Source organism: Lepus europaeus, chromosome 14 (genome assembly GCF_033115175.1).
Source record: "Lepus europaeus isolate LE1 chromosome 14, mLepTim1.pri, whole genome shotgun sequence".
NCBI classification, from domain to species: domain Eukaryota; kingdom Metazoa; phylum Chordata; class Mammalia; order Lagomorpha; family Leporidae; genus Lepus; species Lepus europaeus.
This window is the reverse complement of record NC_084840.1, coordinates 84,314,327-84,327,234: the sequence shown is the minus strand read 5'-3', so window position 1 is coordinate 84,327,234 and position 12,908 is coordinate 84,314,327.

Genomic DNA, 12,908 nt, shown 5'->3' with positions numbered 1-12,908 from the left:
AAAGATTTAATTGTGCATCCTACAGATTCCTTTATAATAGAATTAGTTTCCTACCTTGAGGAGAACAGAGAAATGAAAGAACAAGTTTGGCTTAGAATAGAGAAATGAGGGAACAAGTCCTAGATCGCTTGTTGACAATAGTAATATCACATGAATACTTAGCAAATAGTTTCAACCATTAGATAATAACTTAAGAAAACATTTACCAGAAGGTCCAATGCCTTCTATAAATTTTAAGAATCATGTATTTGGAAACATCTCTTAAATATCTAACATGGTGTAGTTTGTTTAACCCGTAAACTTAAGCACAACGATATAAAATGTTTTTAGTTTCTTTCTACCAACAAGTATAAAACATATGATGCAGAGTTTCAGGTCACATGAATTAAAATGTATCTGTGATTAATTTTAGCAGCTTAAATTTATGGACAATCTTATCTATAAGCCAATTAAAATAAAATTCTTAATAAAATTTTCCTATGTGGACATACAATATGTACACACATATAACATAATAGACCAATCTAGAAATTTTAATAATAGCTTTTAAAATCTTTAACTCTTTTTGTAGATTGCCAATTGATTTGAATTGCTTTTTTTTTAGTGACCTCAGTTAACCATGCTTTCTCCAGTTGGTACTGTTAATACATTATTGGCTTCATCTGTTTACAGAGCCATCCCAAAATACTGAATACAATAGACGAGGCTGGAAAAAGTCCATAGGAACCTATAGGAGGACAGCTAAACACAGAACCAACAACGCTTTAGTTTTATGAGCAGCAAATCATATCTAACTGTGGATGACATAAGACTTTAAGTTGCCATGTTTAAAATTATAAACTCATCAGCCAACAAGAGGCACTTGCTTACTTCACAGTATTTTTGAAAGCACCTGTAGGGTTTTACAAGTATTTAACCCTTTAGGCCTCTGTGGCTTTCTCATTAAGATAACTATCATGTCTAGTAACACAAGATCATTAGACTTTTTAATTCTCAAACATTGTATTAATAGCATTTTCCATTATAGAAACTTAAAGTCTGGTACCACATCACATCTTGACAGTACTTCTAATATAATCCAAATAGCCTGATTAGTTGGTGTCTCTATAAGATGAGAGACATAGGTCCTTCGATTTTTTTTCAGTTGGGCCCAAACTGGAAAAACCAAAGTCCAAGATTTACTGGAAATTTTAGAGTCCAGATTGTTTGAAACTATGATTTTTTGAATGCCTGTCAAGAATGCCAAGAAGGCTCAAAATCCAAAATATCTGGTTGAAATAAAATTTCTTAAAATCATGACATAACATAGACCAAATTTGATCATTGTTACAAGGTGATTATTCAAATCTTTGAAAATAAGCACATATTTAAATAACCCATAGCTCTTACTAAAAATTCAGCTGTTTTTGAACAATTAGAATTTAACAGACATCAAGAGAACATAATAGATTATTTTAACACATTACTTTAACAGAGAATCAGATTTGAATTCTATGTCAAAGAGAAATTGAGCTTCCTGTAATCTTTTGCTGTGAGGTTTCCTTCCTTTACCTTCTTTCATATTGATGACCATGTTTCCGTGTTTCTGTGTGTAACACATCTTTAAGCATCTTTTGCTGGGCCGGACGAGTGGCAACAAATTCTTTCAATTTCTGTTTGCTATGAAAAGTCTTTATTTTACCTTCATTCACAAATGAGAGCTTTGCAGGATATAATATTCTGGGCTGGCAGTTTTTCTCTCTTAGTACCTGGGCTATGTCTCACCATTCCCTTCTAGCTTGTAGGGTTTCTGATGAGAAGTCTGCTGTGAGTCTAATTGGAGATCCTCTGAGATTAATCTGACATTTCTCTCTTGCACATTTTAGAATCTTTTCTTTATGTTTCACTGTGGTGAGTTTGATTACAACATGTCGTGGTGAGGATCTCTTTTGGTCATGTTTATTAGGGGTTCTATAAGCTTCCTGTACTAAGATGCCTCTGTCCTTCTCCAAACCCGGGAAATTTTCTGCTAGTATGTCACTGAAAATGCCTTCTAATCCTTTCTCCCTCTCCATGCCTTCAGGAACTCCTAGAACCCGAATGTTAGGTTTTTAAATAGTATCCTGTAGATTCCCAACAATATTTTTTAGATTTCTAATTTCCTCTTCTTTTCTTTGGTTTGCCTGTTTGCTTTCCTGTGCTCTGTCTTCTAAGTCCGATATTCTCTCTTCTGCTTCACCCATTCTGTTTTTAAGGGTCTCTAATGTGTTTGTCATTTGATCTATTGAATTCTTCTTTTCATTATGATTTCTCATCACTATCACAGTTTCTTGTTCTACTAGTTGTTTCATTTCATTTTGATTCCTCCTTAATATTTCATTTTCGTGCGAGAGATTTTCTATCTTGTCCATTAAGGATTTCTGTAGTTCAAGAATTTGTTTTTGAGAACTTCTTAATGTTCTTATCAATTTTTTGAGATCCGCTTCTTGCATTTCTTCTATCTCATCATCTTCATGATCTTGAATTGGGGTGTCTTTTTCATTTGGGGGCATCATAGTGTCTTCCTTGTTCTTGTTACCTCGGTTTTTGCATTTGTTGTTTGGCATGTTGGAGATATTTGGTTTCTTCACTGTGGTGTTTTTTCTTGTTATACTATGGCTCTATATTAAGTGTACTGTCTGCTTTCAGTGGAGCCTTAGAGGCTTGAGATGGGTGTGGCCTGAGAGCTGTGTTTGGTTCCTCAGGGTTGAGGGTTTGTCAAAGGTGACATTCCCAGGTTAGGTGTGGTAAATCTCTTTCATTCGTGTTTTTTTTTTTTTTTCAAAAGGGAAGTAATTCCACACAGCTGAACGTAATTGGAGATAGTTAGCAGGTGAATGATATACCCACAGGAGCCAGAGATTGGAAGCTCTTTCCCAAGGACCACACAGGGAATCTCTGCTGCCCTCGGTGTGGGCCCCAGTTCTCCTGCAGTCTCCCACTGGGTTGCCAAGTTAGATCCTAATCTTCTGTTATTTCACCGCCCAGAGTCAGGTTTTTCTGCTATGCTCAGGGCCAGTGCAGACCTGAGGTCACCCTGCTTATGACGTATGTCCAAAATGGCGCCTGCTCTTTGTCTTGCTAGCCTTTGAGGGGTGAGCGGAGAGAGAGAAACTCGTGTCTGTATCGGTCACTTTTTTTTCTCTCTCTCTCTCTTCTAGTTAGCCTAGTGAACTTTTCCCCACGGAGTTTCAAGCCTCGTTCCCTCTAGTCTCCTGTTTCCGCTTGCCCGCTGGTGTCTCGGGCTATTGAGGTTTGGCTCACCTCGCATTCCAGCGCTGGTGTGTTGATTCTGCCACTGGTGTCCCGAACTTGGGCTCCCATGCTCTCCATGCAGGTCCACTGTGAATCACTAGTTCCAGAAGAGTTTCCTCTGCTGTTTCTTCCCCTACTCTTCCCTGAACCTGCAGTATCTCCACTTTTATTAAACTGTCTCTTCCCGGACTATCAGTGTGCTCCCTTCCTATTCCGCCATCTTGCTGCTCTCCAGGAAGACATATTTCTATGCAGGGCATCAGTTAACTAATTGTCTCATAAATTGTCTGTAAAACACAAATCAGTAGAATTCAATTGATGATAATTTGAGAATACCTAAAAATACCTTCCAGATAGCTTCAAAAATTCATGGAGGGGCTGGCAGTGTGGCACAATGGGTTAAAGCCCAGGCCAGCAGTGCTGACATCCCATTTGGTCACAAGTTCCAGATTCAGCTGCTCCACTTCCAATCCAGTTCTCTATCATTGCCTAGGAAAGCAGTAGAAGATGGCCCAAGTCTTTGGGCCCCTGAACCCATGTAGGAGACCTGGAAGAGTCTCCTGGCTCTTCGGATCAGGTCTGCTGTAGCCGTTGCAAATATTTAGGGAGTGAAACAGCAGATGGAAAACCTTCCTCTCTCTCTCTCTCTCTCTCTCTCTCTCTCTCTGTTTCTCTCTCTCTCCCCCCTCTGTCAAATAAATACAAAAAAAAAAAAATCCATGGAAATATATACTATAAAAAAAAAAAAAAAAACCTTAGGGGCCGGTGCCGTGGAGCACTAAGTCAATCCGCCACCTGCGGCGCTGGCATCCCGTGTGGACACCGGTTCTAGTCCCAGTTGCTCCTCTTCCAGTCCAGCTCTCTGCTGTGGCCCGGGAGTGCAGTGGAGGATGGCCCAAGTGCTTGGGCCCCTGCACCCTCATGGGAGACCAGGAAGAAGCACCTGGCTCCTGGTTTTGGCATGGCATAACTCCAGCCATTGTGGCCATTTGGGGAGTGGGCCTTCCACAGAAGGAAGACCTTTTTCTCTGTCTCTCTCACCGTCTGTAACTCTACCTGTCAAATAAATAAATAAAATCTTTTAAAAAATTAATAACTTTAAAAATGTTTGCAGCAAAATAAACTTATGTTTTGATTACATTTAGTGAATGAAACCATACATATATGCAGATAACATTCTTTAACTTTTCCCCATAGTGTTATTCTACAGATACCCACTACATATGGGAACTGATGAGTATATAAAATTATTAGAATATGATTTCTGCAAACACATTTTGGTCAAAAGAAAAATATCCATTAGTAGAGTATATAGTAAATGAAATTTGTGCATCAATAAAACACAATTTCTAGTGGGTGTCATTTTTAGGAAGGAGTCAACATGTATACTTGAGTAGCAAGGCAAATATGAAATATCAAGTAGAAATATATCAATCTATTGGTATATGTTTCTCCATAAAAATAAGTGTAAACTCAGTATAATTAGTGAAGTCGAAAAAGAGAATTGGGTAGATGGAGATCAAAGGATACTCATCATTCAACTTTCTTACCTTTTTTTGTTTTATATTTGTATATTACCTATTCCACAAAATAAATATGTAATTGTTCGCATGCTCAAAGAAATAACAATAAAACACTGCTGAGAATCTTTAGCCCTGAGCTGTAGCCTAATCTTCATCTTCACATCTAAAATCCTGTGATTTACATCAGTTCTTCAGTCAGGTGAACTTCCTTTTTCTTATCTATTAAATAAAGTAACAACTGGCAAAAACCATTTTATAAGTTTCTTGTTTCTATGTCATCCATCAGGCATTCTCTGTGCAGTCTGGCACAGTATAGAGATGGCTTGTACAAAATCTTCCTTTATTAAATTCATGATATAAATAAGTTACTGTACAGACACTGTTTTCAGTTCCTCAGTCTCCTAAAAAATAAATAAAATAAAATAGTCCAATCAGAATATGCATCTTTATTATGTGATTTGTCTATCATAATATTAGCAAAAATTTAAAATTTAAATTATTGATTTGTTTGCTATTTCATGCACATGTGCTATAATTGCATTCATATTGGCACCTTCAGATTAAACTTTTTTCATGCTCTCATTGTCTATACTGGCTTCTCAAAGTATCTACACCCCCAAAATAAGATTCTGTGATTTTAAAAATGAATTCATTGTTCACACATCGTTAGCTGGGAAAACAGCCATTCGGATGGCATTGCAGATGTGCAGATCCAGGTGAACTGCTGCCCATCATTTCCAGTTAGTTCTTGTCACCATGCATGCATGGGATTGCATGTGCATGTGTTCATTCTTTCATGCTGACTTCTCTTTTGCATGTGTATCGACTATGAACGTGAATGATAGTCATTTCTTAAAACCTAAAACTTGGGGTACAGAATCTGAATGAGAATTTCCTTGATTAGAGAAAACATTTTTGACTGATGTATTGATGAGAATTGAGGTTACACTACAAGAGGAGAAACTTCTGTGAATGGTTGCTTTGGGTGTATCTCTAGAACTTGCTAAAATTTGAGAAAGTAAGGATTCTGAGGTCCCCAATAATTTTATATTTACATGTGGAAAAGAATGTACTTCTGTTCCATAAAAGGTTTCTCTGGTCTAAGGGATGTTCAGGTGAATCAAGTGGTTGAATTGCCTACAGAATGTTGTCATATAAAATGCCATTATTTGGATTGCTTGTTTCAAGCATTGGAAAATTTTCACATTATTGCATATGGAAAAGAGTTGAAAGTCCAGTAAATTGTTATCACATTCAAATCTGTGTAGGAACAATCTCAACACATATTAATTTTTTCACACAATTTAAATTCCATCACTTTTATTTCTTTGGATGATTATTTCAAATTTTCAATTACAGCTGAAATTCAGCTAAGAAATATGAAACAATGGTAGAAGAATAAGAGTGATTTTAGAGTCATACCATCCTCTTAACTTGGAAATGGCTTTTCTAAAGAAACCCTGAAGGCATGTGCTCCTGCTGTCTCCCTACAGAAATCTTCAAAAGAAAAGCATGCCAGGTGTACATGAATTTAAACTGAGTTTTAACCCTTGTCTATTCTCCCAGAGAACAGTTGCCTTTCTACTTTTTACTTGTTGAATATTATGGTTCATGTTGCATTGAGGCTGTGATCATAAATTGATTTTATGTTATTGCATAAATTAAAGGGAAAAAAGGAAGAGAGAAAGGAAGGGAGAATGTGTGGTTATCTTCTTAGAACTGTATCTAGGAACACCACCAAATCTATTACTTTTATATTAATAACATCACTATTAAAATAATCTGGTGGTGGCTTAGAATATTTTAGAGTAAAAATTAATTTAAGAATTGGTTTCAATTGTCTTAATCCAGACACGATGGCACTGAGATCCATCTAGAATGTGTCAGTGATTTGCTGAGTGAGACAATTCGTTATCGATTCATAAGAGGTCTCAGTATGCTAGACTAAATTATAAAAAGTTAGAAACATATGGTATGGAAACCCCATATGTATGATGAAACAAAAATAACAGGCTAGGATCACATTTTTGTAAGATATATAAGAGAAAAAAGTTTATTTACTTAATTCATAACTTGAATTTGCAATAAGGAATATCATGCCAATATAAAAATGACTAAGGTATACAAATAGTAAAATTGGCAAAAGAAAAAAAAATTTGACAGGCAGAGTTAGTGAGAGAGAGAGAGACAGAGAGAAAGGTGTTCCTTCTGTTGGTTCACTCCCCAGATGGCTGCTACAGCCAGTGTACTGTGCTGATCTGAAGTCAGGAGCCAGGTTCTTCCTCCTGGTCTCCCATGCAGGTGCAGGGCCCAAGGACCTGGGCCATCCTCCAGTGCCTTCCCAGGCCACAGCAGAGAGCTAGACTGGAAGAGGAGCTACCGGGACAGAATCTGGCGCCCCAACCGGAACTAGAACCCGGGGTGCCAGCACCGCAGGGAGAGGATTAGCCTAGTGAACCACAGGGCCGGCCAAAAGAAAAAATTATAAATATTTATCTTCACAATTAATGAAGAACATTTAAAGATAATTAGTATTAAAGACTCTTTTAGCTTTAAAAAATCAATTAGTGTGATCCAGCATATGAATAGGCTAAAAATTCTTATATCATTAGATACAGAAAAAGCAGTTGACAAAAAAGAAACATTCATTTATAAATAAAATACTCAGAAACCTAGGAATGAAGGGAAATTAATGGGATTTGATAATTATTCCCAGGAACCCTACAGTTAACACTATATTTCTGAGAAACTAATAGCTTTACTATTAAAATAAAGAATAAGTTATAGATGTTTCCTCTCACAATATCATAGTGGAAATTCTATCTAACAGAGTAAGACAAGAAAAGGAAAAAAAATACAGATTTAGTAGGAGGTATAAAACTATTTTTGTATGCATGTGGTATAGATGAAATTTATGTAAAAATTTTTGAGAATAAGCAACAAAAAAACCTCACCAATTATGGCAATGTTGCAGGATACAGGATTAATAAATCAAAATCAATTACATTCCTATACACCAGGAATTAAAAATTCAATTTTTAAGCTAAAAACACAATAACATTTATAGTAGTATAAAAGCTGAAATGATATATATATATATACACACATTTATACATAAATCTAATAAAGTCTAAGTTTGATATAAGGAGAACCATAACAGGTGATTAAATCATTCAAAGAGTTATGGGTCATGGGACTCCCAGTTAAGCCAATTGAAAATTCTCCTCTCAACACAAGAAAGAATTCAAAGAAGGAGGCATAAGGTGTATTGGAAAGCAGAATTATTTAGTGCAAAGCAAAATCACAATCTCAACAACTAAGGTAGGCCAGTTGGAGAGACAGAGACAGAGAAAGAAGAGACAGTGAGAGAGTGAACAAACAGTAAACACTCAAAAAAGGTCCAAACCATGACAAAACCCTTGCCAGAGAAAAATCGCCCACATTGGAAAAGCTCTCAGTAAAGAAAACTGCTCCTCACTAATGTTAGACCTTCCCTTTATACCATCCAGAGGCAAAGGGGTGGCATAGTGGGTAAAGCCACTGCCTGCAATCCAGGCATCCCACATGGGTGCTGGTTTGACTCCCAGCTGCTCCACTTCTGATCCAGCTCCCTGCTAATGTGCCTGGGGAAGCAGTGGAGAATGGCCTAAATGCTTGTGCCTCCACACCCATGTGTACAAAATGAGGAAAGCTCCTGGTTCCTGGCTTCAGTCTGACTCAACCCTGGCCATTGCGGCCATCTGGGGAATAAATCAGTGTTACAGAAACCTGGTGTGGGAAAACTCCCTTTGTCCAAACAGTCACCATAGACAGTGGAGGATCGAGGGCTGTTTTAACACCAGAGGGCTCATTTGGAATCATTTCCTGAGAAATGAGCATCAAACCCAAGTGTCTTTCAATATTTATAGGTTCATCAGCTTCTTACCTTAACCGTTAGAGCATTGGTGGGTTTAAGTTGCAGCCTACATGACTTAGCACACTTCCAATGGTTGGTGGGTCTGACATGTTTACAAAAGAGACACCTGAGGCAGATTTTTAGGGCAGATTTATGCCTGGAGTTTCAGAAGGCAGAGCTTAGGTCATCTTCCCTCCCTAGATAAGGTAACCAGGCACAGCTGCTTCACCAGATAGCTGGGAGCAGCCACTTTAAAGGGCTGGTGTTGGGATCCACTTTCCTTCCTTTGTCCCTGGTTGTAGCCTTATTTCCTCTACATCAGAATCTGGAAGGTTTCTGTCTCTCCCCCTCTCTCTCTGTAGCTCTGCCTTTCAAATAAATAAAATACATATTGTAAAGATTTTTATCTATGTTTTCAACAGGCAGAGTTATAGGCGGAAAGAGGAAGAGACAGAGAGAGAGGTCTTCCACCTGCTGTTTCACCCCCAACATGGCCACAGTGGTTGGAGCTGAGCTGATCTGAAGCCAGGAGTCAGGAGCTTCTTTCAGGTCTTCCCTGCAGTTTCAAGGGCCCAAACATTTGGGTCATCCTCTGCTGCTTTTCCAAGCCATATCAGAGAGCTGTTAGGAAGAAGAGCATCCAGGGAGTGAACCTGCCTTCATATGGGATGCCTGTCTTGCAGGCAGAGACTTAACCTACTGTGCTATGGTGCTAGCCTCCAATAAATATTTTTTAATAAAAGAAAATATATTTTTGAAAAATCCTCCCTATGTTTAATAATTGACATCAGTTACATTAATTCTTATACCTCCACACAGTTGAATATTCTATACCCATAAAATGCATTTTAGGAATAAGTCAAACATTATAGGATGCTGTCATAATTAACACTATAAAAACAAGGCATGTAAAACAGAATTGTAAGAATAAGTGTAATTCATCTACAGTTTAAAGCATTTTAATGAATAATTTGAGGACCCTTCAAGAAGCTCATGGAAAATGAAATTAAAGAAGCTTATTTTGATTCAAAAATTTTGAAATTTGTGTATAGTTTTCACAATACAGTTTCCACAAACTTTTTTGATGTACTCTCATAAAGGTAATCAGATTTAAACTAAAGTATACAATTTTTGACATGGTCGTGACTACTGATAGTTTTTGATAGAGATCTCTGATTTCTGGATGTTTCCTTGTGTCATTCTGACTGACTTGACTCAACCCTGGAGTGACTGTTTATCTCTTGTTGTCCTTCTTCCTTTATGTGTGCGTCCAAAACACAACCCAACTGAAGCACTACAACAAATTCAGCTTCTTCTGTTTCTCCTTTGCATAAACCTGAGATCATCTTGTATTTCTTGAGTTTTTAGTGTGTCAAATGATCATATTGCTTACCTGTCAACCAGCAGTGTTTGGGGTGGCCTTTTTCTCTTATAGTTCTCTCTTTCCAGAAAATGTACACTCCTTATTATACTTGGTTTACCATACTACAACATTTTTTCATTCACATAATTTACTTTTGGAGCATATCCTAAATAATTACAGAAAAACACGTAAAATATTTTGAGAAACTCTTTGGTAGTTTCTACTTCTTAGCCACAATATGTAAAGGACTCTGCCACTGTTTCTAAGTTCTGAGCTATTCTTTGTTTCTAGACTGACAATCTTAAACTCTGATGTGCAATGTTCACTTATTTTACTCACTTTATTTTTCTGTCTTGTTAAAATCAATTTTTACTTCCCCTGGTCCAAGTTCCTATGAGATAATATTTGTTCTGTGTTATTTTTGATTGTTAAAACCTAGTGTAGTGTTTGAGAATTGTTTTATTTCTTTTCTTAAATTTTATTTATGGTATACAAATTATACAAATTTGATGTATTTCATATATTAAGATTCAGGGATGTAGTTTTATTCTTTCAAAAGTCCAGAAATGTGTTTTACTTCAGCTATACTCTGTTCCTTTTTTTAAAAGTCCTAGGGTTTACAATATTGTCTTTGCACCTGGTCTGGAATGTCTAACTTTAAGTGGATTACTGTAAATTTCATCTTGTGTAATTTTTAAATACAGACATACTCTGCATAGAACTAGAGTTCATATGTTTCACATTTAATTCAAGGAGAGTAAATGGCTCTGTTATTAAGCAGAATGGTAGAACCAGGAAAACTGCAAGTTAGGACATGAAGGAAGATCACATTCTGATGATGGGACATACACCAGGAAGAATAAAAGCAACTTGTGCAAGCAAATTAGTGATGCAGCCTGACTACGGGTCCCCATCATCTCCTGGACTCTCTCCACAATGATATCTGTTCTGTGTGTTCACTTGGATCAAACTATGTTAAAAAAAATGTACACCTTGATTACTATGGGACCTGAATGAAGCACTTACAAGATTTTATATTTTGATATGTCTGCTGCAGGCATCCCGGACAGTGAAAAATCTCAGTTCACTTAACTATATTAAGGTGTAATTCACATGTTTATTATGAGCTAAATAAGATCACATTTAATTACATGAAAAGTACCCTGTGTGTATAAAATCAACAACTGAAAAACTTGTTAAATAATTAATTCAATACTGGAAATATTGATAATGTGATTAGAATAAAAGTCAACTGTGGATAAGGAACCCTGCATATTTATACAACTTAAAATGAAATTTTAGCAAGGACGAAAACCACACTGACTCTCTGTTGAGACTTTAGGAGCAGTGAGTTAATACTTCATCACACCCGGTTGCCCCTCTTCCAGGCCAGCTCTCTGCTGTGGCCCAGGAGTGCAGTGCAGGATGGCCCAAGTCCTTGGGCCCTGCACCCTCATGGGAGACCAGGAGAAGCACCTGGCTCCTGCCTTGGGATCAGTGAGATGCGCCAGCCACAGCGGCCATTGGAGGGTGAACCAACGGCAAAGGAAGACCTTTCTCTCTGTCTCCCTCTCTCACTGTCCACTCTGCGTGTCAAAAAAAAATAAAATAAAATACTTCATCACAGATGTTGTCTTGTGAGCAATACACTTGCCCTGGGGTCGGTTTCTGTTCCAACAATGTGGATGCTGTGATTCTGTTATTCTACTGTACCTTGATCAATGGCACCACAGCTATGTAACTGATTGTACATCAGACAGCATAGATGTCTTTGATTAATCTCCTCCTGGCAGGTGTAAAAGATGGGAATACTCCTAAGGATTCCTGTTGCTCTCCTTCTCTTCAGAGATCAGAGACAAATCGTTCCTCCCTGTGTTATTCTTGCCTTACGTAGAGAGGATTTGTAGAAGGAAGTCTCTGGTGTAAACAGTATTGAAAAATTATTCTAAAGGATTAAAGCGTCTCTAATGATCCGACCCCGGGAGTGTGTCTTCTTGCAGGCTGCATTGATATAAAAGGGCTTAGCCTGCTCAAAAGGAGACTCAGCACCCAGGAGAAATAAACCAGCAAAACCTGAGACAATCACAAAAATCAGGCTTTGCCTTGATATTTTTACATAAATACGAATGAATGATAGACTTAGTACTTTATGATATTTATATGTATATATATATGTAATGTTATCAACTGAAATTAGATAATATACATTATGTGCTTTTTTGGACTCTGGGGGCAGATTGTCAGGTAAATGGGACTACTAAAATAGAGAAAGTCAAAGGAAGGAAGAATCAAAACATAGACATAATGAACTAATAGCATTGAAATTTGAAATAATTTTCCAATGTATCATTTGAGGACTTGTGGCAACATTATTTCCTTTTGTGCTAGAGCAGAAAGTTGTTCGATGTCAGTCTTATTCCCCAAAAGGAAACTTAGTCTGACTGTCATAATAATCTCCTTGGATCAGTGAATCATTAACAGCTTAATCCAGCAAAGTACTGCTTTTATTCCAGGCCAAGGTTGGAAAGAAGATAAGTGTCTGAGTCTTAGTCTGGGACCTACTGGGAAGCCCACTAATGCCCTGACAATGTTCTAAAGATTATGAATAAATCTAAAGATTACAAATAAATTGCAGCGTAAAGTGGCACCCTTCTGTCCATCTGCTCTTCTCTCCAGAGCAGACTGAAGCCAGAACACACAATTTCTACTATGATAAGCCTGTGGAGCATCAGAAGGGACACTTAGCTAACCTTCTTTGAAAAAATAATTGTTGAAAGGCAAAGCAAAGGAGGAGAGACAGAAAGAGAGAAGGAGGTGGGAGGGGTGGAGAGAAAGAGAGGAAGGAGGGATGGAG